Source organism: Hemicordylus capensis, chromosome 3, assembly GCF_027244095.1.
Source record: "Hemicordylus capensis ecotype Gifberg chromosome 3, rHemCap1.1.pri, whole genome shotgun sequence".
Lineage (NCBI taxonomy): Eukaryota > Metazoa > Chordata > Lepidosauria > Squamata > Cordylidae > Hemicordylus > Hemicordylus capensis.
This window is the reverse complement of record NC_069659.1, coordinates 258,169,763-258,193,539: the sequence shown is the minus strand read 5'-3', so window position 1 is coordinate 258,193,539 and position 23,777 is coordinate 258,169,763. Positions and strand designations below refer to the sequence as shown.

The 23,777-nt window shown below is 43.0% G+C and overlaps 2 protein-coding genes across 7 annotated transcripts in view; one reads left to right on the top strand and one right to left on the bottom strand.

Moving 5' to 3' along the window:
• Positions 1–22,714, bottom strand: part of INSYN2A (inhibitory synaptic factor 2A) — a 182,889-nt gene extending 160,175 nt beyond the window's left edge. The window contains exon 1 of the mRNA XM_053305334.1: positions 22,583–22,714. The gene's annotated coding sequence lies outside the window, so the exon portion shown is untranslated. The remainder of the gene's footprint in view (positions 1–22,582) is intronic.
• The window catches only part of DOCK1 (dedicator of cytokinesis 1), a 645,511-nt gene that overhangs the window by 374,552 nt on the left and 247,182 nt on the right, over positions 1–23,777 (top strand). The gene's annotated exons all lie outside the window — the stretch shown is intronic.

The following is a 23,777-nucleotide window of genomic DNA, read 5'->3' as shown; positions in this document are numbered from 1 at the left end:
AGAATTTTAGGGTTGGAAGGAACCTTGGAGTTCCCTGCTCAGTGCTGGAAATTGCTATAATATCCCTGTCAGGTGCTGTCCAGGCTCAGTTTGAAAACTCCCAGTGAAGGGGAGCCTACCACTTCATGAGACAGAGTGTTCCACTGTCAAACACCTTTTGCAGTTAGGAAATTCTCTAGCTCAAATCTGCTTCGTCGTAAGTTCAACATATACGTTCTAGGTTTGCCCTCGGGAGCCACAAAGTCCACTCCCTCTTCTTAAGATATTTGAAGATTGCTATAATTTCTTCCCTTAGTTTTATCTTTTCCAGGCTAAAGATACCCAACACCTTCAACTCTTCTTCATAGAACCCTTCCTCACCATCTTTGTTGCCCCCTCTAAACCTATTAGATTATCAATGTCCTTCTTAAGATGCCCAACACCTTCTGAACATAGTATTCCATGTCATAGTATTCTGAATTGAGCATAGTATTCCATGTCAGAAATTGCCTAGTGCAGGATAGAGTGGAATAATTACTTCTCGTGATCTAGACATTATACTTCTCTTAATGCCGCCTAAGACTGCATTACTTTTTTAGCAATTGCAGCGCACCTCTGGCTCATGTTTAACTTGTTGTCCACCAAGAGAGTGTGGTACCTTTTATGTGTACTGCTGCATAACCAAATCTCCCCTATCTTGTACTTGTGCATTTGATTTTGCTTATCCAGATGCAGGATGTTACATCCAATTCACCCCTCCATATGTCTGACTTTAAAATAAATGAAAGGAAATGAGAAGTCATGGATCTTTACCATTGGATCTAGTATGGCCATCACTCTCCTTAGTGTCTTTCTTATTATTCCACACCCTATTCCTCTTCTCCATCCCAAAGATTCAGTCCAATGGTATTCTTTTACAGCTATGAGTAGACAGGAGAAGTGGTTGAAGAACAAGAAGGAAGGCAATACTGAATTGAGCAATATGGGAAGCAGCTTTGGAGACAGGATGTAATGGTAGGAGATGGAATTGGAATTCTCCCCATTGCCTCTTATTTCTTCTTTGAATGACTTATTTTACTCAGAATCTTGTCATTTTAGCCGTTAATCATTCAGACAAACAATCCAGACTTCCAGTTTTTGCTCACTTCATCACCATTTCATCTGCACAGTGGCCTATTGCATCCTGGGCCATCTTGGAGTGCATAGTATCACCCTTGTAGGCTCCAGTAATCAGTTTATTGCACAATTTGTAGATAAAGTTGCTTGAGTCCTTTGGAATGTACCCACTACACAATGAACATACTTGGGACTCAATATCCTATTGTAATTGATATCTTCCATCTTGTCCAGCTTGAGGGCATTAACAGGAGTCTTGGAGGAGTAAGATCTCCTACTTTGTGCTCTTGAACTGTGCCCTTCCTGACTTACTAAAGCTATCTGTGGGGGTTGATGGCTACTGGAGTTTGTGAATGCTTCCTTAAAGGAAATGCTGGTACCTTGAAGGAAACTATTGAGATACCTTTTAAAGAAACTTCTCATTGGATACCACACATTTTTGTAGTTGCGCTTGCTAGTCAATTTATTGTTAATCTCCAATTTGCCATTTTGGGGCAAGATGGAATATGTAGTAGCATTTGTGGAGGATAATGATTATCTGAATCCTTAGCAGTCTGGCTTCCAACCTGGATCTGGGTCTGAAACCACTCTTGTCACTCTGGTGAATAACATACATTGGGAGATGGACAGGCAGAATATGACCCTGTTAATTCTCCTGAATCTCTCAATAGCTTTCAGTAGCATCAACCATCATATCCTTCTGGATTATCTCTCAGGGTTGTCGCTCAGAGGCATAATATTTCAGTGGTTCTGCTTGTAACTTGAAGGTCTGGTCCAAAAGATGGTGCTGGGAGAATGCTTGTCTATCCACTACCAGGAGACACTGTTTTTGGTGGTACAGAAATGTGATGAGTAAATAAATAAATATATCCTAGTCTTTGCCTTGTCAGGTGCAGCAGGATTCCATCTTTTCACCTATGCTGTTACATCTATATGTAACCTCTGGGTAGTGGAGGCTCCTCTTTAGGGCCAAATAGGGCCAAGAGCTTGCAATAATTAATTAATTAATTGCATTAAATAAATTAAACAAATACTTCTGTATGACTTAAATCACTGCTGACTATTTAATCCTGGTTTTATTTTGGTTTTTCCGTTGCTACTCTCATGTCTGAATCATGAGTCTAGGCTTTTGCTGGCACAGGACGGGACTTGCAGATTACCTATCACATTACAAGGTTTCCTTGCCCCAGTCTTCTCAATACAGGGAGGGACAAACTGGCTTTTTTTGTAGGGATGTGTGAATCGATTTGGATACAAATCGATTTGTACTTGAATCTAGCTGATTTGGGTGATACGGAGACAAAACGAATCACCCCTGTGGTCCATTGGCTAGATTCGGGTACAAATCGAATCGCGGCTGATTCGATCCGAATCGATCCGGGTTTCGGATCTGTCCTATTAATTTCCCCAGATTCCCAGCTTTCATTTAAAAAAAAAGCTAAGCTCTAGTCCTTATAGAAGTGGAGTTATGGAGCAAAATGTGTGGTCACTATTTTTCAAGTGTTCAGATTCTTTGGTGTATAATAACTTTCACTCAATGAATCCTTATGAGGTTTCGTTACACACCTTCATTTCTTCTATTCATTTTGACTGTCTTATAGACAGTGCCAATTGTCAACTGCCATGTGCCAACTACACCCCACTCCCACCCGCAAGGCAGTGAGGTACTACTCAGTTTAAGTTAAGAGCCTAATGGGTAGAGGCTACCACCCAAATTGCAGAGGGATTGGGCAAAGGGCTGGTTTTTGGTGAATTGTTGAAGTTTTCCATAGGAAATCATGTAGGTTTCAGCAGCCCCATATCTGCACTTGGGGGGCGCTGGGGTGGCCCAGAGTGAGTGGTGGTGTAGTGAACAGAGGGTGCCAGCCACCCCCATCAGAGGGTGCCAGCCAACCCCATCTAGCCCATGGGGTTCAGGGTTCTGTTGTTTCTGAGGTGTTTTGAGAGTAGAGTCTCTGGTAGCAAATGAGATTTTCAATACAAACCATGAATCCACTCTCATTTGCTACCATAGAATCTACACTCAGACCACCTCAGAAACAACAGAACCCTGTACCACATGGGTTAGCAACCCCATGGGAGTGGCTGGCACCCTATGTGCACTACACCACCACTCACTCTGGGCCACCCCAGCGCCCTCCATGTGCACTTATGGGGCTGCTGAAACCTCCATTATACCTTATAGGGAAAAACCTTAAAGATGAATAAACTTCAACTATTCACCCAAAACCAGCCCTTTGCCCAATCCCTCTGCAATTTGGGTGGTAGCCTCCACCCATTAGGCACTACCACCTCACCACACTCTTCCACCCCAGATCCCACTTTATGCTCCAGATCTTCCTCAAAGACAGTAAACCTTCAACTATTCACCAAAAACTAGCCCTTTGCCCAATCCCTCTGCAATTAGAGAGCCAGCTTGGTGTAGTAGTTAGAGTGCTGGACTAGGACCGGGGAGACCCAAGTTCAAATCCCCATTCAGCCATGAAACTAGCTGGGTGACTCTGGACCAGTCACTTCTCTCTCAGCCTAACCTACTACTTCACAGGGTTGTTGTGAAAGAGAAACTCAAGTATGTAGTACACCGCTCTGGGCTCCTTGGAGGAAGAGCGGGATATAAATGCAAAAATAAATAAATAAATAAAAATAATAAAAAATTTGGGTGGTAGCCTCCACCTATTAGGCACTACCACCTCACCACACTCTTCCACCCCAGATCCCACTTTAGGCCCCAAATCTGCCTCAAAGATGCTAAACCTTCAACAATTCACCAAAAATCAGCCCTTTGTCCAATTCCTCTGCAATTTGGGTGGTAGCCTCTACCCATTAGGCACTTAACTTAAACTGAGTAGTACCTCACTGCCTTGTGGGTGGGAGTGGAGTGTAGTTGGCACATGGCAGTTGACAATTGGCACTGTCTAAAAGGCAGTCAAAATGAATAGAAAAAATGAAGGTGTGTAATGAATCCTCATAAGGATTCATTGAGTGAAATACATCAAAGAATCCAAACACTTAAAAATAGTGACCACACATTTTGCTCCATAACTCCACTTCTATAAGGGCTAGAGCTTAGCTTTTTTTTTAAATGAAAGCTGGGAATCTGGGGAAATTAATAGGACAGATCCAAAACCTGATTCGATTCAGATCAGCCGCGATTCGGATCCGAATCGAATTTGGGGTGATTCGGATGGGTCAGATTTGGATCCAAATCGAATCAGGGTTGTTTTGATTCGGTTACAAATCGAAACACAGAAAATCTGAATTGCACACCCCTATTTTTTTGTATTGGTCCCCTCTTGGCAGGAAAAGTCCCATGGAAACTGCTGAGTTGGCAAATGATCCAGCCATTAGGAATTTTCAGCCAATCACATAAAGCACAATGACATAAAGTAATCTTAGGCAGGGTCGTGTTGGAGTTTGTAACTGTTTAGAAAAGCGACAAAAGGAAGCTGCCCACTCCAGTTACGAAGTAGTACAGAGCTTTGTTGTTGCAGCTGTTTAAGAATACGCATGGAGATTGTAGTGCAGTCTAAACTAAATATGGTTTCTTGGTTGAGTACATTTGAGATAGGAAAGACCTATCCTAACTATGAGCTACATAATGAATAGGGAGAGAGGGAGGGAGGGAGATGCTCCCATCTGCTCTCCAAGAGGAAAGGAAGGAGGACTGACTCACTACAGAAAATACCTGAGGAGTCAAGGCAGGGGTCATAGAGTAGATGTAAAGCAGGGACAGGCAAGGGGACCCTTACTAACTACTTCTACTCCAAATGCCCCTAGTGGTCATTAGGATAGTTGGTGCAAAAGGTCAATGCACTGGAACTCCATCTCCAACAGGCTGGCTCCTCTAATACCCCTTCAAATACAACTTCTCTCCAATTGGTCAGCTTTCTGCTGTGAGCTCTGGGCCACGAACACAGAGAATAGTTGGCATATTGGGAAGAAGAGACACAGTTTAAAAGAACAGATTATTCCTCTCCCCATTTGCTTTGCTGTTTCTAGACACCAGAGAAGGTCCTGGCAGTGGTGCACCTAGGTAATTTTGGAGCCAGGACCTGAAGGGCTTCAGAGCCTCTCCCTACCATGAGTCCTCTCAAAATATTTTAGTGGCTTCCAGGCCAACAAGAAGGGCTTTGTTGCAGACAACGAGCTGCCCTGGCCCAGGGTTGCTCCTCACACGGCACTTTCTCTTGCGATGCAGGCAGGCACGTTTTGCACTTCACCACTGATACCACTGGCCTGCACTTGTTGAAGGTCTAGAGCAAATTTGAAGCTTTGGCCGGGCACGGCCAGCTGTGGTGGTGATCTGAGGGTTTCGTCACTGCTAGTACTCACTGGCTCCCCAGGGACAGCTTATTGCTTCCCAGCTGCCGCCTTCACACCATGGCTTGGCTGCACTCGCCAGCTCCAACTGCCCACAGGCCCTATGGAGCCGGTGACGTCTGCAGTCGGGCATTGGGTGAGCACTCTGCCAGATCGGTGGTAGGGGCCAAATGTGCCATTTCCACTGATGGCACATGTGGAAGCCTCCACCCATGCTCCTTCCCGGAGCAGCAATGCCACCTCCTCCACCCCAGCCTCCACTGCTCCCCTCCCTGCCTCAGAGCTGCTCCCCGCCCCACTTCCTGGTCTCCACTTCCAGTGCCTCCATCCCTCTCCATAAACTTTGAACAAAAGCAAACAAACGCTTCTTCAGAGTGCTCCCTAGCAGAAAGCCCACAGCGCACATTGAGGCGTTCAGTCTATGTGAGAGTTTGCCCACTGGGAGCTCCCCTTCCACTGGTGGTGGTAATGGCAAAGATCAGTGGGACGGGATCGAAGTGGTGGCAGGCCACTTGGTGAGCCCCCGGGACATTTGGAGGCCCCCCCTCTGCTGTGAGGCCACAGACCAGATCCCCAAGGTCCGGGGGTAAGAGTGCCTCTGGGGCCTGGCTCCAGTGGATGGAATTCAAGGTAAGTAGGTCTAGGCTAGTAGACCTTTATTTTAAAAATTGTGTTCCAGTAAGGGTACACAAGTCCTACTGAGGCTATTCCTGCAGAATTTCTCTCTCTCTCTCTCTCTCTCTCTCTCTCTCTCTCTCTCTCTCTCTCTCTCTCTCACACACACACACACACACACACACACACACACACACACACACACTCTTTTCACAATATTAACCTCCGGGAAAGGGCCTGCCTGGATCCTGTAACAGGAAGCCCAGTGAGCGAATTATTCAAGGTACTGGGCCTAGTCTAGTCCACTTAGGCCTTTCTTTTCAAATCTGTGTTCCAGTGAGTGGCATGTGAAGTATGTGATATTGTCCTTGTACACTCTAGAGAAAAGTTTGCATTTACCAAGCATTTGATGAGTGCAAAACTCATGCAAAGTGACTGTTTTGAAAAATATAGCAAATATTTCCCAATTCAGGCATTTAATAGATGCAGTATCATCTTACCCTCTTACCCTTTGCTGGCTAAAGAAATACTTCATTCTGAACTGACACTTCATCAGTGTAGCTGACACTGATTTTGAAGTGACACAGGTTCTGTGGAGTTTCAAAGTTCCACAGGAAATACTAAAGTATTTCCTGAACAATAATTTGCTGTACATATTTACAATAAAGAGATAATAAAAGTTTTGACAATTATTATAACAACTCCAATGACAACTACAGAAGCATAAAGGTGTTTCTCCCCTTTAAAGAGGATAAAAACCTTTCTAAGAAACACAATGTGCAATGGAAATGAGTTGTCATTGGGAAAACAAATGATACAGTGCATGGCTGATTTTAATAATATGACAATAGAAAAGTCTGCCTATCAGAAAGAACATGGGGCAAAATTTCTTTATAAATTAAGACTGGCCAACTGTGAGGTTTAGGGACAGCTGTAAGGGGAGGTTGGAGGCTGTTGCCTAGTCACATCTTCAAAGAATAACTGCAAAAAGGTAAAATTCTATTTAGTGATGTATCTGTGTTTTCATATTTCTGTGTACTGTAAGAGAGACTTTGCACATTAGAGACTAGTGGCACAGTGGGGAAGCAACCTGCCTAGAGAGCAGGAGTCTGTTGGTTCGAATCCCCACTGGTGTGTTTCCCAGAATATGGGAAAGTCCTATTTCGGGCAGCAGCGATATAGGAAGGTGCTGAAAGGCATCATCTCATACTGTGCTGGAAAAGGCAATAGTAAACCCCTCCTGTATCCTACCAAGAAAACTACATGGCTCTGTGGTCGCCAGGAGTCGACACTGACTCGAGGGCACAATCTAATCTAATCTCGGAGAGACTTTATCTTGGGGAACTATGGAAACAGGTGTTCAGTATGATGAATAACAGTATTTATATTATGTTTCTGAGTGTTAAAAGTACTTCATAGATACAACTTCATGAACAAAGATAAAATACTATAAAGTAGGTTAGTTGAGACAATGGAGTTAAGTGATATCAGTAGGTTACTTACTAAGTTCATCCAGATGCTATACTACTATGCTTTGTAAAGTATCATCACTATGGTGATGACACCAAGCTCAGTTTCTTAGTTTCATCTGCTCACAGGGAAGCAGAGGAGATTCTGAACTGGTGTCTAGAATTGGTGATGGACTGGATGTTTGTGAACAAGTTAGACCTTAATGCAGACAAGATCTCCATTGTGTTCAATGGAACTTACTTCTCATTACTTAATCCAAAATAAGTATGCACAGGACTTCAAACACATGTAAATAAATGTGTTTGAGGGTATTACCCTCTGGTTCTCCCATTTGTATTTGAAATATATATTTTTCAATATATGCAAATATACAGAACACTAGTACACCAGTTGTCCATGGCCCACACTATTCTGGAAAAGCAGAATTGCAGAAAACCTTGAAACACTCATTATAGATAGGTGTAAAATAATTTCTCATGTTATGTTGTCACTAGATGTTTAGGAATGTGTCCTCAAATCACTTCTGCAGTTTAAAAAAAAAAAAGCGCTTCAGTGGTCAGCTTGTGATTAATGCTATGCCTTGTGTGTTTTTACTTCTGCCGTAGAGTTCAGATGCACCTCCGCCAAAATATTTGAATTGTCTTGGCAGAGAAGATGAAAAGCTTCTCACAAATTGATTTGACTGTGGCTCTTTAGAACTTAATTATAATGAACTGGAACCAAACCTTTGGTGGAGCATTGATCAGTCACTGGAAGTGCCTTCCTGGAACAGAAGAATAGCTGTGCTAGTGCAAGGGGTCCTTGCATGAGCACAACTGTCCTGTTCCAAGAAGGCAGGGTTGTGTGCAGACTGAGGGTTCATGGTTCAGTCTGAATTTGGACCAAACCACTGGTCTGTGAACTGGTTTGGTCCAGCTGACCCAACTGTGAACCAATTTGGCAGTGGGCCGGTGAGGGCGGCAACCGCAGCGGGGGGCAGCAAGAGGCATCTTTCAAAGTAAATAAGTAGGTCCTCACCAGCACTACCGCTGCTCCAGGCAGCTTCCTGTTGCAGCAGTGCTCCCCCCAGCAGCCCGCATGAGGCGACACAACTCAGGCACTCATCTGGCCCTGTACATGGGCAGAGGCCATTTGTGTGGTTAGCATGGCCTCCAGTCACTGTCAGGTGAGTGTCAGAACTTCGCCACTGCCACACACGTGCTGCTGGGGGGAGCACTGCCACAACAGGAAGCTGCCTGGAGTGCTTATAGCGCTGGTATGGACCTGCTTATTTGGTGCCTCTCGCTGCCCCCCCCCCCCGGAACAGTGGTTTGGTCTGAATTCGAACTGAACCACAAACCTTTTATCCACCCCTACCAGAAGAACTTCTGTGGATAAAGTGCTGCTGCTCTGAAGGTTAGGATGCAGTGGACTGAATATGCGCATCTCTGAACTTCATGTTTGTGTTTTATGGACAGCTGCCACCTTGAAAAATTGCTTCTTCAGAAAATTAAGCATGATTGAAGTTTGGCTGCAACCTTGCATATGGTAGTGCATATAGTATGGTATTCCATACGGTAGTTATTTTATGTGAGGTGCCCCTTAAGTTTCATTAAAACTGATGGTGTTTGCATGTAACCATGCATGCGATGGTAATATTTAGAATATAAAGTGAAGATTATTCATAATTTTGTGTGCTTTGACTGTTTTACTACACTTATAAACATAAATAAGGCAGAGAGCTTTTAGAGGATTTGCATTTATCATCCTATAGAACTTAATGAAGACCATAGTATGTCTTCAGACCATTATTTTTTCTCTGTTTTGATAGGGTCTTTGGGCTTTTTTCTACATTGCTTTTTAAAGAGATAGGTCTGTTTCAGGAGGATGAGACACACAGAAGAAAACTCTGGAGGATGTATATGTTCTCTCCGGCACAGTTGTCTGTGTTTCCATTCAGAGATTATGTTTTCATGGCTTTTTAGACAAGGGTGTGACTCTCAAGAGTGAGTCTGTGTCTTTCGACAGTAATGAGAAGCAGCTCTGAGGCTGGACTGGACAGGAGTTCTTGTCAGTTCATTGACATACTCATGCAGAGAGCTCACTGATGAGTAATATGAGATGTTTCTTTCCCCAAATGCCATTAACAATCTATCTTAGTTGCCAAAGTAGCTACCATTCACTTCACCAGGGATGAAAATGAACTTCAGTTTTCTCAGAAGGCAGTATTACATTCTTTGGGCATATTAGTGTGCATTCTGTGGTGCTAGTATGAAAACTTTGTAATGAGGAAATGATCGTTCAGGAATTAAGTGTTTTCGTTGTTGATCCATGTTTCAGAAAATTAGTACATTTTTACATTGGGCTGGAACAAAACATTCTGATTTAATAACATTTAAAGAATGATTTCAGCAACTTAATCAACAAACTGAAGGTGGGGGGAATAATACTCTGAGTCAGACTATGTAGTTTGACAGTGGGTTGCCAAGCTGCTGGGAATGAGTATAGACAAATACAATTTAACACACATTTATAATATGTATATGTGTATGCATGACAGCTGACATGGTCATGCATACCACGACAAAATTCTAGTGAATCCTTAATTAAAATGTTTAGGCACATCACTAGACAACTTGCTGCATACATTGTATCGCAGTGGAGGAAATGCTGATAGCAACCCTTTTGTCATACGGATAGCTGGTTCTAGGAAAAGCACGGTGAGATCCAGCTTCACAAAGTGATGCAAACATTTATTTTATGTTTATTTAGTGGAAGTCCATTGGCAAGAAATTCTAAACAAATATCTACTAAATATCAACTGCTGTTTGCCCCTCCTGCAACATAGCTAATGAGGACACTTACAGGGGCAAAACTATAATAGGGCAAGGGGAGACAGTTGTCTGGAGGCCCCTGCCTTTGAGGGCCCCCAGAGGCAAGTCACATGACTGACTCCCCCAGCCATGCACCTGCCCGGGTTTCCATCAGTTATATTCATCTTCCGAAACTGAGGTGAGTGTTAAGACCTGGAGCTACCAGAACAGCTTGTCTTTCTCTAGTACCATTAAATGACTTGCATTGTCCACAATTTACAATTTCTTTACTTCATGAACTGAGCTTCAGTGAGCGGGGGGGGGGGGGATTTTAAAATCTAGTCTCTGGGCCCATTCCAACCTTGTTACGCCCCTGGACACTTAATAAAAACATATCATTCAATGACAACTGAAACCTTTTCCTCTACTATGAATGCCAGTCTTTCAATTCATTTTCAGGTGTGATTTGGAAACCCTCATTTACTTTACTTGAAATAAAATAAATGATGGTTTTCTCCATCTTAATAATTGTTCATGAAAATTCCAGTGGCAAACAACATGTATATCTTTAAAATGGAATGCAACACATTTTAAACACACAGCATCTGAACACTGGTACTAAATAAGTATTTAGTGTGGAATATAAAGGCCGTGAATATTTAGTGTGGAATACTGAGGCAGTGGCCAGGACTGCATCAGCTATGTCCATTCCTAGAGGTGAATGGCCTTAGAACAGTGGTACATATGCTGGTAACCTCCAGGCTTGACTACTGTAATGCGCTCTATGTGGGGCTGCCTTTGTACATAGTCGGGAAACTACAATTGGTACAGAATGTGGCAGCCAGATTGGTCTCTGGGACAAAACGAAGGAACCATTTAACACTGGTTTTGAAAGAATTGCACTGGTTGCCGGTATGTTTCTGGGTGAAATACAAAGTGCTGGTTATTACCTATAAATCCCTTAATGTCTTGGGTCAAGGCTATTTAAGAGAGCGCCTCCTTTGTCATGAACTCTCCTGCCTTTTATGATCTTCTGGAGAAGTCCGGTTACGGTTCCACCAGTTTGTCTGGTGGTGAATCAGGTCCGGGCTTTCTCTGTGACTGCCCCAGGGCTTTGGAATATGCTCCCTCTCTGTTTGTTTTCAGGAAAACCTTCAAGACTTTCCTGTTCCCATAAATTTTTAATTTGAATTTTAATAGTTTGTTTTATATGTTTTTACGGTGTTTTATGTATTTTAACTTGTGATTTTTCATATTAAAATTTGTATACCACCTAGAGATTTATATTTCAGGCAGTACAAAAAATGATAGATAGATAGATAGAAAGCTGCAAGAAATGTGGAAACAGTTGAATGCCACTTAATGATTTCAAGGTACAGATTTTGTGTATTGTGAACTTTTGAAATGCTCAGTACCATGTCCACCCAATTAGTGATCATTTAAGTTTCTGTTCAGTACAACAGATTTCCATCAAGCCATTTATTTTTTGTACTTTTCCACATGATTGAATGCCCTTATATCTAACTTTTAATGGCACATCTTGTCATGCTACTTTACTACCCACTCTGTTGCCACTAGATTAACTACAGCTTAGTATTATATAGCGGAAAAAGTTATTCTTGATTTTCCTCTCTGTTAAAGTAATGTCAGTTAATACTCTGCTTTATCTGCACGTGACTTCTCCATATGCAATGTTTGTAAAATCTAACATCAACTGGCTTAAACAATTTATTCAGGGATTTGCATTATAGGATGTAATTGATTTCCACTAGACTTTTGTCACTGGCTGATTGCTACCAATATGCTCAAGAAATGTTTATTTGGCGGTGGTTGACCATATAAAGCAATACATTTATCATCATGATTAAAAGGAACAGTTTCTGCCAATGCACTCTTGGATAAAGTCCTCTGTATAATTGTCCAGGACATTTTGTCTTTAGCTGTTGTGTGCTCCCAAGTGTTCTATTTGCAGTCTCCCACCTTGTAGATGGTCCTTTTGTTTTTGGTGTTGTGTTTAGGATCCAATCAAGATTTTGCAGAGAAATATCACTTTATTCTCATAGCCATTGTCATTGCTCTTTCATTTCCTTGCAGCAACAAAAAAAATGTATTATTATGTCTGAGATATGACCCTCTCATTAATTTCCTGTTGTAATGGGGTATAAGTCTTGAAAAATATTGCTATTTAAAATCAATATTTGAAGTCCTGTAAACAGAAAATCGGGGTGGGGGGAAGTGTGTGTGTGTTTGTGTGTGTGTGTGTGTGTGTGTGTGTGTGTTCCTGGAGTGACTACAAGAAAGAAATACATTTTTAAAAAAAATCACACAAACCTCAATGCAACCATGGTTCTCTGAATTTAGTCAGGGGAAAAAACCTTGCAGAAAATACATGGTAATGCCTGCTGTCTGAGAAAGCTCCTGGAAATACATGTGCCCCTTGTTGTGTCTCAAGAAAATGCTTTTTAGACTTCTCTGTTTTGTTTTGTTTTGTTTATAACATAGCCACCCCTCTCTTTTGCTGTTTTCACTATAACTCCCCCTGGATTTTTGGGCTCTGTGATTTCAAGAGCAAACTTGTTGATGCATTTCATTTGGAACTCCTGGAATGGATGCCAATTTTGTGTCCATGGAAGCTGCATTTGTCTTGCAGAAGACTTATTTATTCTTTAATTCATTTGTTAAATTTATATCCTGCTCTTCCCAAAAGGCTCAGAGTGACTTACAGCATTCTTTAGAATTAATAATCTTGTCCTGAAAGGGCTCACAATCTTAAAATAAATAAATAAAAAGTTAAAAGTGGGGGGGCATATTAGAGGGGAGGGTCCAGAAGGTTCTGGAAGGCTAATGGATAGCCCTAGGCAGAAGCCTGGAAATTTCAGATACCCATTTTTAATTTACCCCTCTTTTTAAGAATTTTCCATCTCAGCAAACTAAGGACAGATAATCTGAGTGCTCCCCATCTCTTCTCTTTGCTTTTGTTCCTAAAAGTGCCTCAATGACACCACAGCTCTTGGGGTCACAGTCTCTTCCTCTTGCTTTGCACTCGTTCTTCCTCCATTGGGATAGCCCAGTGGAGCTCTTATTCTCTCTAATTAATGTTTAATAATGAAGTCTTTACAAGCTGTAATTGCATCTTCCTTTTCTTCATTGAAACTTTGTTTTAAGCCCTGATATTTAACCCTGTTTGTCCTATCCAGATATTTTGTGTCAGCATTCCACTGTCCAGACCAAAGGTTCTAAATTTATGCATGTTGCTGCTATTAATTTGGCTAAAGGTGAGCCAGCTTCTGGACAGACTACTGCCTGGTGGGGATTGCCCAGGGGCTGCAGAAGGAGAAGGTTCCCTAGCACCAGACTAATTCTTCCAGATAGGTTAGTATCTTTTAAGAACTGTCAGGATATGTAAACTACCTTCATATGTGCATAGGATACATGAGCCCTCTTCATACATTATGAGCAAAAGCTGTGCTCATGCTTGCTGCTTCAAAAGCAGGGGGGGAAGTCCAGCTGGCCTGCTCACAGTTACGAACCATTTTGTCCGAAGGCAGAGGTGCCATAAGCATGTCAGCTGACACTTGCATGAGCTGCAACCTTGGACAATCCTGGCCATTACGCATATGTCTTCCTACTTGCTTTTGCAGTTGTGAGCGTAATGGGTGCCCATAACATTGGGGAAGGGATATGGACACTGAGCAAGCATGGTTTTGATCCTAGATTTGTGTGTGTGTGTGTGTGTGTGTGTGTGTGTGTGTGTGTAAAGATGGAAAGCCACTGCCAGTTGGAGTAGACAGTACAGAGCTAGATGAATCAATGATCTGACTCGGTATAAGGCAGTGTTTACTGTGTTTGCTTGCTATTTCATATAAAAATAACTTTCAGGCATTGTAATGAACTGAAAAGAGAGAGATCAATGATTTAGGTCATTGTTTGGGATTCTTCCAGAGTATTACCCTAGCACTTTTCTTCTAAACATGATGGCTTTGTGTTTTTATTTATTTAATTTATTTATTTTTACATTTACATCTCACTCTTCCTCCAAGGAGCCCAGAGCACTGTACTACATACTTGAGTTTCTCCTCACAACAACCCTGTGAAGTATGTTAGGCTGAGAGAGAAGTGACTGGCCCAGAGTCACCCAGCAAATGTCATGGCTGAATGGGGATATGAACTCGGGTCTCCCCGGTCCTAGTCCAGCACTCTAACCACTACACCATGCCGGCTTCTAAACACAAAGCCACTATTAAGCCATGGTTTACAGTTAGTAGCACAATAATTGGGCTTGCACACTTATCCAACCCCTATATGTGTGAGAGGAGCTTCTGAAATTTGTACTTCTGTTCCTGGCTTAAAAGAAAGGATTTATGATTTTAAATGAACCTGGCAGATCACAGTTAGTTCTAAGCACAGAGCCTTTTGTCACAACTGGTGAGAAAGGACTACAGGGTCAGCAGGGAGGAAGACTTAAAAAGTGTAACCTCCCCACAAATGATCCTCGTAGAGAATCGCCCAAATGTGCAGCTGCCTCCTCAAGTAGCATGGAGATTAGGGTGCTGGGAGGCGTTGCCCCACCCCCAAACCTCCATAATGCACTGCACGAGTGTGCAATGCATTATGGGGATACCCCCCTCCCTGAAGCTGGCCAGGAACCCCACAGTCTGCCAGTCCCGGCTGCAAGCAGTCGGGCCTGGCAGACGATTACAAAAATGGGGTAAAGAGCGCTTGCTCTCTTAACCTCGTTTACGAGGGTGGTTGTCTTGGTGGGTTTGCCACTGAGGCGCTGCTGGAATCAGGCCTGATCCCAGCGGCTCCCACGTGCTGGCAGGACCAGGCTTGGCTTTGTTAGCCTGTTTTTGTCTGTGCATGAGAACAGCCTCACAGTCTGTGAACAAACCAGGATATCAAAGACAAGTCAGATCCTAATTTGATATCCTGGCTTGTCCACAAGCTATAGTTAGAACAAAGTAAGATGTACTGAGTTAAGATGTAACCTCAAATCTCAATTTGTTTTAACTGTGAAGAGTAGCATAAAATTTCTTCTGCTTGTGAGCAAAGGGGAGAGGAAAGATATGAGCGCAAGGCTGAATGCAAATAGTGCTAAACTGTTATTTAATTGTAGTTTAGTATTATGTTTGAAGCCAGCCATTTTGTGTCCATCATAGCTAAAGATGCATACAAAAAGTCCATTTCAGAAATTCTGTTTAAGAATCATATAATGTAACACTATTAATCACACACTAGATTTTCTTTTTCCTTTCACTCCCACTGCTTTGGGGTGTGGGGAGTGTATACCCTGCTTTCATTTGGTTTGAAACTGTCAGAAAAATATAGGGTCTGATGTTATTGCATCAGCATCTGTCTAGCAGTCATGCAGTTTGAGAACAGTTTGAACCGCGTGTGTTTTAACCCATGTAGAAACATTGCTTCAATCTGTCTAATACTAATACTGAAAATAAGCTCAATGTTCATTGTAATTTATAGTGCAATACTTGTTTAGATTTCTGTCCCCTAGTGTGTTATTTCTATTGATGAATGAGTCAAAGCCCAAATTACAATGGCTTTTAACATGATTAATATTTGTAGACAGGTAAACATTTGCCATGCAGTGTTTATAAGATACAATTATTTTGTACAATCCTTCCCTGTGTGGGCACGGTGCCTGTATATGGCTCTCCATCGGGCTCCACCGAGTCTTCCCTTTTGTCTAGCTCCGGCAGACATGCAGGTAATATAACAGAGTTGTCTAGGGAATGGAAAGTGCATGTCTCCTTCAAGCTGACTCCTCTGCTTGGTCAAGACACATGCATAGCTTGACCAAGTGGAAGAGAAGGGCTTGATCAGGATATTGGAGATGCACATAGACCTCCAGTTCCTCAGATAGCTCTGTGATAGTGTTCGCTTATCTGTGCATGCACACCAAAGTGGGAGTTGGGGGAGGAGAGAAAGTCTTTTGGGGATTCTTCCATGCATAGGATATTGGAGGATAGGATAGGATAGGATATTGGATATTGGATATTGGATATTCCACGCATAGGATATTGGAGATGCACATAGACCTCCAGTTCCTCAGATAGCTCTGTCATAGTGCTCGCTTATCTGTGCATGCACACCAAAGTGGGAGTTGGGGGAGGAGAGAAAGTCTTTTGGGGATTCTTCCATGCATAGGGAAGAATCATGCCCATAATGTACTAAATGTTTGTACATAGAATAAGTTTTCTTTTGAAGTAGCTGAATAGTCCCTTGACATTTTTGAGACCTTTTGCAGAATGTTCTTCTTACTAGTGTATCTGTCATGTTAACATTTTAAGCTGTACACACACACGTTATGTTTTTAGATACTTATTTTTCCTGCCTCCTTTTTTGTTATGTACAACTTGCAGGGGAAACAAAATTCTTGACAGAATGCTCCTTTCAGTGGGATGGAGTTACAAGGCAAGAGGGGAAAGCCCACATACTTGAGTTTTATCCATGACAGTTAAGACTGAGGCAGTATTTTGCTCAGCATAGCTATCCTGTTGATAATGACACACACAAGTATTTAGGGACTTGGTAGTCTAGCAGTGCATGGTCTATAATGGATATGTTTTTAAGCCATCTAGTTCCTGGAACTTTGATTTATCATATCAAGCCTATAAGTGATAACACTGCATCAATGAAATTGAACTTGCCGGGGGTCCTGTTGTAGAGACGAGATTCTAAAACAGATCTAACCTCTATTTCTTTCCTTATTAATCCTATATGCTTTCTTCGTTTCCAAACTAATTACCTTAAATGCATAATAGAATGGAAGTACTGCAAATGCTGTATACATTGTCATGTTAAATTAGACTAGTATGGAGGCAATGTGTTTTGAAAGCTTTTTTTTAAAAAAAAAATTAATGGTGGTTTTTTTTTAAACATTTTGTGTTTTACAAAGCCTTTCCTAGTCCCCCCACCCCACCCCTGAGCCCAGCGCTCCCTTACTCGCCTCAGCACTGGGGGGGGGGGGTAAAGAGAGAATAAAGAAGAGAAGGACACAGAAAGAGGGGGGGGAAAGCAGCGGGAGGGGGAAGAGACGAAAGGATACTCACTGGTAGGTGTGGGAGGATCAGAGGGGTTTCTCTTCTAGAAATAGTTCAAGGAAGTTGTCCCAGATTTCTGACCATTTATCCAATTTATTTACTTTTAAGAGGGCCCATTTTTCATGTGCCGCCAGCTCAGGCTGGTCCTGCACCCAGTCCTCAGACATAGGGGGATTGGGAGTTTTCCACTGTCTCAATATTAACCTCTTGGCTACCAGCAGCCTCCGCCATAGCCATTGTTTAGAACCGGGTTTTCGTCCCCAGTCATATGGGATAAACCCCAACACTACATGCAGGTCCGTCAGTGCAAGGGATGAGTCCAGTACTAAGTTAATTCGCGTGATAACCTCCCTCAAAAAGCCTTGCACTATGGAACAGGCCCAGAACATGTGCGTTAAATTGGCATGTGGATTGCTGCATCTCCAACAGTTGCTATTTGGGGACATTTTCAATCGCTTAAGATGTAGAGGGGTCCAAGAGACCCTGAAAATAATCTTCTGTTGGATTAGGCGCAATTTAGGATCCATTGAGCTCCGTTTAACACTACCTAAAATCTCTTGCCATTGCTCTGGTGACACTTTATCTGTGAGTTCCAGGTCCCATTTATCTCTAAGTAGATCTAATCCAGGGTCCAAGTCCCCATGCACATAGGCATAAAGATATTTATTTAGTTTTGGGAGAGAGGATATCTTAATGGCATGCCCTAGTATAACTGGAGTCGCCGGGGCCACAAGGGCGTCCGGACCGAATTGGGCAGATATGCTATGTTTCAGTTGCATATACTGCCAGCCACCTGCCGGTGGCAAATGAAACTCCTCTTGTAGGAGTGCGAAGGGTTTGTAGTTATCTTCTTCATTTATTAACTGTGATAGCTGGTTGATTCCTTTTTCTACCCAATGTTTTCTTAGAATTGGCTGTTTGCCTGTCAGTACATGCGGGTTTCCCCACAGTGTCATATCCTTGTGGGCATAGGGGTCAAAGTTTAGTTGTCTTGCCAGTTCCTTCCAGGCATGTTGGGCTGCAAGTATTGTAGGGGATTGGTAGTGAGGGTGCTTAAGATACCTAGAGCCCAGCACTTCCCAGCCCTCTAAGGGTTTCAGTCCTGCTAGCTCCTCTTGAGCCCATTCTGGCCTTTCCCCTTCTGTGCTGGTTCGCCAATGATTAAAAGCTTTTTAAAAAAATGAAAAGCAGGAAAGGTATGAAGCAATGATTCATCTGTTTCTTCCATTTCTTTCTCTCAGTTCCCAATTATTTTTTATTCTTAACAATGTTTAGTTGCTAGGATTTTAGCATTTGTTTGCCTTTTGGACGCCTGGTATCATTTCAGCAAGAGAGCAATTTACTTGCTCCAGGGATGGATCTCTTTGCTTATCCTAAAGATGACCTGATTAATCCTGAAGATTTCTTGGTAGTTTAGAGGGGCCGACATTTCAGTTAGCAGCCGTTTGTGAGGGAAACAGAGCAGCAGGAAAAACCTGTTCTGAAGAAGAAGTCAGAGTAGAGAATTTGAAGGTGAAACAAGGAAGGTGGAAACTGAAGCCATCAGAACCTCTCAGCAGGGGTAAAAAATATTGGCTCTGTTCACCAGCCAGACAAAAGTTTTACTTGTCAAGCTATATTGGTACATTACTCAGGATTTTTTTTCACTCATCAGGCACCATTTTTCACTTGACACAGACAAGTAGACTAGTGGATTTCCTGAGCCTTGCCTCTTGGTAATATGTAGAATTAGTCACTGTAAAGGGATACACATGCAATTATATGGTTAATTACTCGTTAATATTTACAGATAATGTATGGATTTATTTTGGATGACAGCCTATTATCGTAACAGCAGTTAAAATAATAGGTCGTCCTCCTAAATAAATAAATAAATAAATAAATATTTTTTTCCTCCTTAAAATAGAAGGTGACTGGAAGAGACACTGTGTGGCATAGCAGTCTGTTTCATCTGGCTCCCTCCCCTGCCCTGTCTGGACTGGGAGAGGGACTCTGGCCCTGGCTTTTGTGCACTTCTCCCTTTGGCTGGCTGCTATTTGGTGTTTTGCTCACTTTAATTGCTGTTGGTCTAAGACCATATTAAAGATTAAAATTAATTCATTCCTGTAACATTTTGCACTTCGTCCGGGTTTGCATGATAGAGTGGATGAGAGCCATGTCTGCTGGGCTTTTACACTTTGACTCTTATAAAAGCAGCACCGGGGGTGCGGCCATCAGTGCAGCCCGCCAGTAGGCAAGCCGCCTGCAGTCAGCTGCCAAAGGAGATTGGCCTTTGGTGGTGGCCTTCGGGGGTGGGATAGAGGCTGGGGCCAAACGTTTTGTTCCGGACTCCTAAATGGAAGACGCCTGCTGAATACAATATTACTGTTGCTTATTAATTGGTTGGGCCTTGTGCCAGTTTGTATCTTGGGTTGTCCAGAGATCGGGAAGCGGGGGATGGCTCTGGGGCAGCTATTCCAGTGGTGGTGGTGAATCGACAAAGATATGGAACTATTAGGTCAGCTGGCTGTTACAGTGGAAGGGAATTCAGAAATTTAATTGCTGTTTCCCCTTCCAGCAGGTCTACCACCTCTTTGAACTTGGAAAGCAGTGCCAATAATCCACAGAGCCTCACCTTATTACTCTGAAATGCCAGGTCAGTCCAAAAGGATCTGTCCTGGTATTTATTAGGGAGACCTGGTTGGGAGAGGCTAGTGGTCTAGTTTGGTCCCAGCTTCTTCCAGTGGATTACTCTGTGGTGGAACAGGTGAGAGGATGTGGATGGGGAGTTTTGTATGATACAGATTATCTAGACCCATTTCAAACTGACTTTCGAGCAGGCTATGAGGTTGAGACAGCCTTGGTTAGACTGATGGGTGATCTCCAATTGGCTATGGACAGAGATATTGGCTATTTATCCTTTTGGATCTCTCAGCAGCTTTTGATACTATCAACCATGGTATCGCCTGAGTGAGGTGGGATTGAGTGTCACTGTTTTACAGTGGTTCGATTCCTGGTTCAACTCAAAGTGGTTTAACTCAGGTAGTTTCCAGATGGTGTTGGTTGGAGACTGCAACTCTGCAAAGCGAGAATTAAAGTATGGAGTTCCACAAGGCTCCATACTGTCTCCAATGCTCTTTAACATCTACATGAAACCGCTGGGGGAGATTGTCAGGAGGTTTGGTGCAGGGTGTTATCAATATGCTGCTGACACACAGATCTATTTCACCATATCAATCTCATTAAGATTGGCATAAGTTCCCTAAATCCCTGCCTGGAGGTGGAAGTGGGCTGAATGAGGGATAATAAACTAAAGTTGGATCCAAATAAGATGGAGGTACTGACTGTGGGGGGTTGGGACCAGAGGCGTAACTAGGGAAAACGGCACCCGGGGCAAGCACTGAAATTGCCCCCCCCGCCGCACCCCCCCCGGAAATATGGAAATGTGTCACAGCCATAGTCAAATGTGGGTTGTGGGCTGCATCCGTGCAAGTATACTGGGACAGGAAAAAGGAAACATGAGGCTACAAGGCTCTTTATAAATATATATTTTAAAGAAATGTCTTGCACACCAACAGCCTAAGTTTGCAGTCCTCATGGCCAGAAAATAAATGCTTTTAAACATAGTAATAGGTTTTGTGTCCCAAAATGGAAAAGACAAGACAGGTATTCAGAGGCGTAACTAGGGAAAATGGCGCCTAGGGCAAGCACTGAAATTGTGCCACTGTCCAAGCAGGAATGATGGGACTTGTAGTAAACAATATCTGGAAATCCCTGTTAAAAGGAACACTGTACCACCTAGACATGGTTGTTGATCAAAATCTGAAAACATGAGCCATCTCTGTAAAAGACTTAGAACAACAGTCAGGAGTTATGCAAGGATTCCAAGTGTCATTTTCTCTGTCTCCTCTCATTCTTTAAAAACATGACTTTGTCCTACAGGATCACCTGCCCAAATAGCCACTAGCAAAATAGGGGAAGAAGAAGGTGGTGGGGTGTGTGTGTCTATAAACCAGTGAATGATTCCTGCCAGCCTTTGTCTTATGATGACTGTTGGCTCATGATGGGGTATATGTGGATTCACCACACTAGTGCTTACTTTGACACCAAGAGGGAGGAGAATACATTAGTTTGCCACACTAGACAGAGGAATTTGCAACAGGAGCAGATAGCCAAGTTCTGCCAGGGCCAAAACCAGCCCCTGCCAAATTAAGAAATCATTGTAATTTGCCCCTTCCTGTCACAAGCAGTGTGCTGTTCTTTTATTATTGACTCTAACTCTCAGATATCCCAGTCATGGATGGAAAATTCAGGGTCAAATTACAAGAGACACATTTTCTGCATGGAAGTTTCTTCTGTGCAGGTGCTGTGCAGAAACCCATGTGTAGTGATCAATACATATGTAACTATTCCGCCAGGGGCATAGCAAGGTTGGAATGGGCCCAGAGACAGGATTTCAAAATGGGCCCCCAGACCCTCAAAGACCAGGGCCTCCACACACCCCAGGCCCCCAAGGATTTAAGTCTGATATTTCAAAATAAGTATGCTACCTGGAAATACATTTCACTGAATACACGCATGCACACTTCACAGTATATAGTGATATACATTGAGTACTATATATTTGTGCTACTTTTAATGCCTAGAACACACTAGCAATGCTAATTATTAAAATGGACCCCTTGCTGCAGATTAGCAAAGGAGACTTTCAACCATGCAGGGTGAGCCTATGTTTGTTTTATCAGAATTCTGAACAAATTCAGTAAAGTTTGATTCCAGGAGTCTTTTCACACCAGGCTTTTAAAGCCCTTTAACACACATCTCCTCTGGAATGGAGGTGCTGCATTCACATGTTGGCCAGATTTACCCTGAAGTCCCTGCAAGTTATTGGGGAGCAGTTCACACACAAGAAAAATAAAATAAAATAAAATCACAACACATGCTTCACAGTTCTCACTCAGACCTTCTGGATTGCAAAACAACTTGAACATAAGTGCATTTATGAATGAATGAATGAAAATAAATAAAATATACTTGTTCCAGAAGTGTTTGTAATTTTCTGACATGAAACAAGCCACTTATAGGGCTTTTTAGATAGTTTTTGTTTTTAAAGCCAGCACATTTTCCAGTCTGTTTTAAATTAAATATTCAGAGACTTCTCAGTCTCGCCCTACCCCCACCCCCATATCAAAGCCCTATGGCAAGCAGATCCCTATATATGGGGGTAACCACAAAAAGGAATTCACAGCCTACCTAGCAATAGCTGTTCTGGATGGTCTGGTCTGGGCAGAGGGTCTGCTGCCTACTTCCTTCTCCCTTCCTTCCTTGCTTGGGGCCTACTCGAGTTCAGGCTTCAGGGAGGCCTACTCGGAGGCCTCTCTGGAAGCCCCGCCCACCCACCAATCAGCTGAGAGGCGGGGAGAGAAGAGCTCTGCAGTTTGCAGGCCTTGCCGATCCTAGGCCTCTTTGCCAATCAGCCGGAGCTGGAGGCAAGTGGCTGAGGGGCCCTGGGGCTGGGCAGGTGGGCAATGGGGTGGGGGTGGCAGGAACTGGCATGGTGCCCCCCCCAGTGGCGCCTAGGGCACGTGCCCTGCCTGCCCCCCCAGTTACGCCTATGGTTGAGACCCAAGGGATGGTTTAGATCTGCCTGTTCTGGATTGGGTTACACTTCCCTTGAAAGATCAGGTACGTAGCTTAGGAGTGCTCCTGGATCCAAAACTCTCTCTGGTTTCTCAGGTTGAGGCAGTGGCCAGGGGAACTTTTCATCAGCTTCAGCTCTCAACACACCTGTTTTCTCAGGCTTTTAACTGAAATTAATTTTAAACTGTTTAATTGTTTTTAACCCATGAAATTAGTTTTAACTTTTTATTCTGTGAAATTCTTTTGTTTTTACTCTGCTTTATATTTATCATGTTTTCTATTGTGTACACCACTTAGACATGCACATATCAGGCGGTATATAAATATGATAAATAAATAACATTGGTTGTCGTCAGGACTAAGTTAATCTTGAATAAGTCTCATTAAAATTAATGGTAGTAACTTATGACTAATATATCACATTATTTTCAGTGGGGCCGTTTATGAGTAATTTAGTCCAAATGCCAGCTAAATGTTTTTGCAGAGATTCCTTTGTTGTAGAAGATCTTGATGCATATTCTAGAGCAGGGACAGGCAATGTGTGGCTCGATCACACAGAGCTGGGAACCTAGAGTGCCCAGCTTGTGGGGAAATTCCCCAATGCATTGCATTCCTTGCACAGTGGATAGAAGGATATCTGGAGGCTGGTTTGCATGCCCTTGGCTTCCAGAACACCGCACTGCCAAGAGCAGCACAGTTTGTGTGGGCATGCAAGCTGCGTAACCCACAGAAATGCTAAGATTGTCTGGGGGTCAGGTCAGGTCGCTCCTGTTCTCCCTCCCCCCGGTGCCCTTCCTCCCCCCCCCAA